This window comes from Coregonus clupeaformis, chromosome 10, assembly GCF_020615455.1.
Source record: "Coregonus clupeaformis isolate EN_2021a chromosome 10, ASM2061545v1, whole genome shotgun sequence".
NCBI classification, from domain to species: Eukaryota; Metazoa; Chordata; class Actinopteri; order Salmoniformes; family Salmonidae; genus Coregonus; species Coregonus clupeaformis.
The window spans coordinates 47,002,207-47,008,206 of record NC_059201.1 but is presented as its reverse complement, the minus strand read 5'-3'; positions in this window follow the sequence as shown (position 1 = coordinate 47,008,206).

Sequence of the window (6,000 nt, the reverse complement as noted above, 5' to 3'; positions counted from 1 at the left end):
AGTGTTCTTGGGCACAGGGAATATGGTGGTCTGCTTGAAACATGTTGGTATTACAGACTCAGACAGGGAGAGGTTGAAAATGTCAGTGAAGACACTTGCCAGTTGGTCAGCGCATGCTCGGAGTACATGTCCTGGTAATCCGTCTGGCCCTGCGGCCTTGTGAATGTTGACCTGTTTAAAGGTCTTACTCACATCGGCTACGGAGAGCGTGATCACAAAGTCGTCCGGAACAGCTGATGCTCTCATGAATGTTTCTGTGTTACTTGCCTTGAAATAGCATAGAGGTAATTTAGCTCGTCTGGTAGGCTCGGGTCACTGGGCAGCTCGTGGCTGTGCTTCCCTTTGTAGTCTGTAATAGTTTGCAAGCCCTTCCACAGCCTGTAATCCAAGGCTTCTGGTTGGGGTATGTACGTACATTCACTGTGGGGACGACGTCATCGATGCACTTATTGATGAAACCAGTGACTGATGTGGTGTACTCCTCAATGCCATTGGAAGAATCCCAGAACATATTCCAGTTTGTGCTAGCAAAACAGTCCTGTAGCTTAGCATCTGCTTCATCTGACCACTTTTTTAGTCACGGGTGCTTCCTGCTTTAGTTTTTGCTTGTAAGCAGGAATCAGGAGTATAGAATTATGGTCAGATTTGCCAAATGGAAGAAAAGGGAGAGCCTTGTATGCATCTCTGTGTGTGGAGTAAAGGTGGCCTAGGTTTTTTTTCCCTCTGGTTGCACGTTTAACATGCTGGTAGAAATGAGGTAAAACGGATTTAAGTTTCCCTGCATAATGTCCCCGGCCACTAGGAGTGCCACCTCTGGATGAGCGTTTTCCTTTTTGCTTATGGCCGTATACAGTTCATTGAGTGCGTTCTTAGTGCCAGCATCGGTGTGTGGTGGTAAATAGACAGCTACGAAGAATATAGATGAAAACTCTCTTGCTAGATAGTGTGGTCTACAGCTTATCATGAGATACTCTACCTCAGGCGAGCAAAACCTTGAGACTTCTTTAGATATCGTGCACCAGCTGTTGTTTACAAATATACATAGGCTGCGACCCCTTGTCTTACCAGAGGCTGCTGTTCTATCCTGCCGATACAGTGTATAACCCGGCAGCTGTATGTTATTCATGACGTCAGTTCGTCCACTTTATTATCAAGCGATTGTACTTTGGCCAATAGTATCGATGGCAAAGGCAGATTAGCCAATCGTCGCCGGCTCCTTATCAGGCACTCCGATCTCCTGCCGCAATATCTCCTTTTCTTTCTACTGCGAATGACTGGGATGAGGGTCCTATCGGGTGTCTGGAGAAAATCCCTCTCGTCCGACTCATTAAAGAAAAATGATACATCCAGTTCAAGGTGAGTAATCGCTGTTCTGATGTCCAGAGGCTCTTTTCGGTTTAAGAGACGGTAGCAGCAACATTATGTACAAATTAAATTACAAACAATGCGAAAAAACAAACAAAATAGCCCGGTTGGTTAAGAGTCCATAAAACGGCAGCCATCCTCTCCAGTGCCATTGCAGCACCTGATGTCACAGGAAGGCCAAAAGGATAATCAAGGACAACAACCACCCGAGCCACTGCCTGTTCACCCCGCTATCATCCAGAAGGCGAGGTCAGTACAGGTGCATCAAAGCTGGGACCGAGAGACTGAAAAACAGCTTCTATCTCAAGGCCATCAGACTGTTAAATAGACATCACTAGCCGGCTACCACCCGGTTACTCAACCCTGCACATTAGAGTCTGCTGCCATATGTACATAGGCATGGAATCACTGGTCACTTTAATAATACTTACATACTGTTTTATACTGTATTCTACTGTATTTTAGTCATTGCCACTCCAACATTGCTCGTCCCAATATTTATATATTTCTTAATTCCATTCGTTTACTTTTAGATTTGTGTGTATTGTTGTTAGATACTACTGCACTGTTGGAGCTAGGAACACAAGCATTTAGCTACACCCGCAATAACATCTGCTAAATAGGTGTATGTGACCAATACCATTTGATTTGATTTGATTCGAGACTGTGTTGGAGTTTGAGATCCCCACCAGGTACAGCCTGGATTGGCTGACCAGGTCAGATGACTCTAGCAATGGGAGAGTGTTCCGGAAGGCCAGGGCCAGAGGTGTGAAACCGGGGGATGATATCCTATGCTGGGCGGGAGATTTTCTCTCTAAAGTTTGTGCCTCTGTGTCCTAGGGCCAGAGAGAGAGTTTGAGAGAGAATTTCTAACACGCATATACTTGGATACGACAAGAGCTTTGCGCAAGAGCGACCAAGTCTTTGTGTCCTAGGTGCCTCCCTGCAATGGGAGGCCCCTTTCTCATCAACAGTTGTCACATTGGATTGTGAAAGCTATTATTTTGGCCTATAATAGCAAGGGGTTACAGCCTCGGGAGGGCCTGAGGGCTCACTCCACCAAAGGTATGGCTACCTCTTGGGCACTGTTCAAGGGCATCTCCTTACAGGAAATGTGTGATGCAGCTTGTTGGGAATCCCCTCATACTTTTATGAGGTTCTACCAACTAGACTTCACTGTACCTTCATTGGCACATACTGTCCTCAGTGTCAGGCCTCTGAGGGTCGATATATGAGGCTACCTGGCTTCGGAGAGCATGTGCGATACAGGAGTTGGCCATATCCCACATCCCACTAGTGAGATGTCGAAAATAAAAATGTGGAAGCTGAAGCTGAAGCGCAGCTGGGTCATGCAGCAAGACAATGATCCAAAACACACAATCAAGTCTACATGAAAATTGTTAAAAAGCAACAAATTTGAAGTTTTGGAATGGCCCAGTCAAAGTCCAGACCTAATCCCAATTGAGATGTTGTGGCAGGACTTGAAACGAGCAGTTCATGCTTGAAAACCCACAAATGTCGCTGAGATAAAGCAGTTCTGCATGCAAGAGTGGGCCAAAATTCCTCCACAGCGATGTGAGAAACTGATGAACAACTACAGGAAGCATTTGGTTGCAGTCATTGCAGCTAAAGGTGGCACAATCAGTTATTGAGTGTAAGGGGGCAATTACTTTTTCACACAGGGGAGTTGGGTGTTGCATAACTTTGTTGATGAAATAAATAAAATAAGTATCCCTTATGTTTGTTATTTGTAAACTCAGGTTCCCTTTATCTAATATTAGGTTTTGGTTGAAGATCTGATAACATTCAGTTTCAAAAGTATGCAAAAATAAATTTAATTAGAAAAGGGGCAAATGCTTTTTCACGGCACTGTATGTGACTCGTTTCAGGAAACTAGGAGTATGTCGCGGGTCACAGGAGAGCCATTTGAACATAATTTTTTTTTTGCAGAAATGCCTTCTGGAACATGTGAACTTTCATGTGCCTTAATACCAAACTTGTATGCCATCTGTAAATACGAATACAATTGTTAAATTACAAGCCTAGTTGGTTTAGCGACAGAAAAAGACAGCATTGTCAGTATAGCAATGTAATGTTATTGATCTGTCAGTTTCTGAATCTAATTCCCTACCTTTCACACTGACACGGTATAAACAGCCCTACAGGCATCACTGTCATGGTGCACGGTCAGTACATCACCCTATGCTCATCATATCTTAGTAGGATCAGATGGTGACAGGTGTCCCAGCAGGGTCAGACAGCTCAGGTGAATTTTGCAGTATATTATAACAACCAGTGAATGGATACAAAGTTCCATCTTGAGTTGATGGGTGGGCTACATTCTGGGATCTGGGAATAATGCTAATTTCAATTATTGAACAATTGATTATTTTCTTGGATAATATAATGTATAAATGTACACCAAGGTAATTCATTGTCATGCCTTATCTGAGCAGGATCAGATGGTGACAGGGGTCTCAGCTGGGTCAGGCAACCAGGGAAGACCAGTCTGTGATGGCGCTGAGGTGAACTTTTGCAGATGAAACACTTTATTCTTTGTGCACCAAACACTGGACAATCCAGAAACATCAAAGATTGAAACTATTTTAAGGCAGTCTGACAAACCTCTAAAGTTGATTTCTAAACTGTATCAAGGGTTGATAGAACCTTTTCCCAATGACAGAGAACATGCAAAACAAAAATATGAGGAAGAACTGGGAGACACTATTGATGATGATGAATGGAAACAGATGTGTTTGATTGCTCATATAATCTCAGACATAAATTACTGCAGTTTAAGACCATCCACAGAAGGTACTACAGTGCATTCGGAAAGTATTCAGTCCCCTTTCCTTTTTCCACATTTTGTTACGTTACAGCCTTATTCAAAAATGGACCCCATAATGACAAAGCAAAAACAGGTTTTTAGAAAATTTAAAATTTAAAATAAATAAACTTGTTACTTGTTGTTTACATAAGTATTCAGACCATTTTCTATGAGACTAGAAATTGAGCTCAGGTGCATTCTATTTATGATCCTTGAGATGTTTCTACAACTTGATTGGAGTCTGTTGTAAATTCAATTGATTGGACATGATTTCGAAAGGCAAAAACCTGTCTCTATAAGGTCCCACAGTTGACAGTGCATGTCAGAGCAAAAACCAAGCCATGGGGTCAAAGGAATTGTGTGCCTTTCTTAAATGGAAGTAGTTTGGAACCCCCAAGACTCTTCCTAGAGCTGGCTGCCCGGCCAAACTGAGCAATCGGGGAGAAGGGCCTTGGTCAGGGAGGTGACCAAGATCCCGATGGTCACTCTGACAGAGCTCCAGAGTTCCTCTGTGGAGGCCTTTATGGTAGAGTGGCCAGAAGGAAGCCACTACTCAGTAAAAGGCACATGACCGCTCACTTGGAGTTTGCCAAAAGGCACCTAAAGGACTCTCAGACCATAAGAAACAACATTCTCTGTTCTGATGAAACCAAGATTGAACTCTTTGGCCTGAATGCCAAGCATCACGTCTGGAGGAAACCTGGCACCATCCCTACGGTGAAGCATGGTGGTCTCAGCATCATGCTGTGGGGATGTTTTTCAGCAGCAGGGACTGGGAGACTAGTCAGCATCGAGGGAAAGATGAACGGAGTAAAGTACAGAGAGCTCCTTAATGAAAACCTGCTCCAGAGTGCACAGGACCCCAGACTGGGGTGAAGGTTCACCTTCCAACAGAACAACGACCGTAAGCACAAAGCCAAGACAATGCAGGAGTGGCTTCGGGACAAGTCTCTGAATGTCCTTGAGTGGTCCAGCCAGAGCCCGTACTTGAACCCGATCCAACATTTCTGGAGAGACCTGAAAATAGCTGTGCAGCGACGCTCCCCATCCAACCTGACAGAGCTTGAGAGGATCTGCAGAGAAGAATGGGAGAAACTCCCCAAATACTGGTGTACAAAGCTTGTAGCGTCATACCCAAGAAGACTTGAGGCTGTAATCGCTGACAAAGGCGCTTCAAAAAAGTACTGAGTAAAGGGTCTGAATACTTATGTAAATGTGTTATTTCAGTTGTTTATTTTTAATACATTTGCAACAATTTCTCTAAAAACCTGTTTTCGCTTTTCATTTTGGGGTATTGTGTGTAGATTGACGAGGGGGAAAACAATAATTTACTACATTTTAGAAAAAGGCTGTAACTTTCCGAATGCACTGTATATGCCAATGTCATGCATTCTGAATATCATGCATTCTGAAATGTATTTCCTCTGCTGGAGGTGTAAAACACAAAAGGGGACATATTTGCATATGCTATGCTCTTGTGAAGGCTGGCTGAATTCTGGCAAAGAGTATGTTCTTTTTTTTCAGATTCTCCCTTCTCCCTGTTTTTGTTTGCTTGGAAATGTTGATACTGGAGACTGTTATCAGAAGAAACGGTGTAATCTAGCATTTATAGCGGATAAGAAATGCATTGTCATTAATTGGAAGGTTGGTTATCCTCCCACAATGTCAGAAATGTCAAGGTATGTATCACTAGATATTAGTTATTACTAGATTAAAGGTATACTGAGCAACTTTCATAAGGTCTGGATGCCTTATATGGAATACTGTACTACAAAAGGAGTCTGTATTGAAAACATGCCCACGTCAGG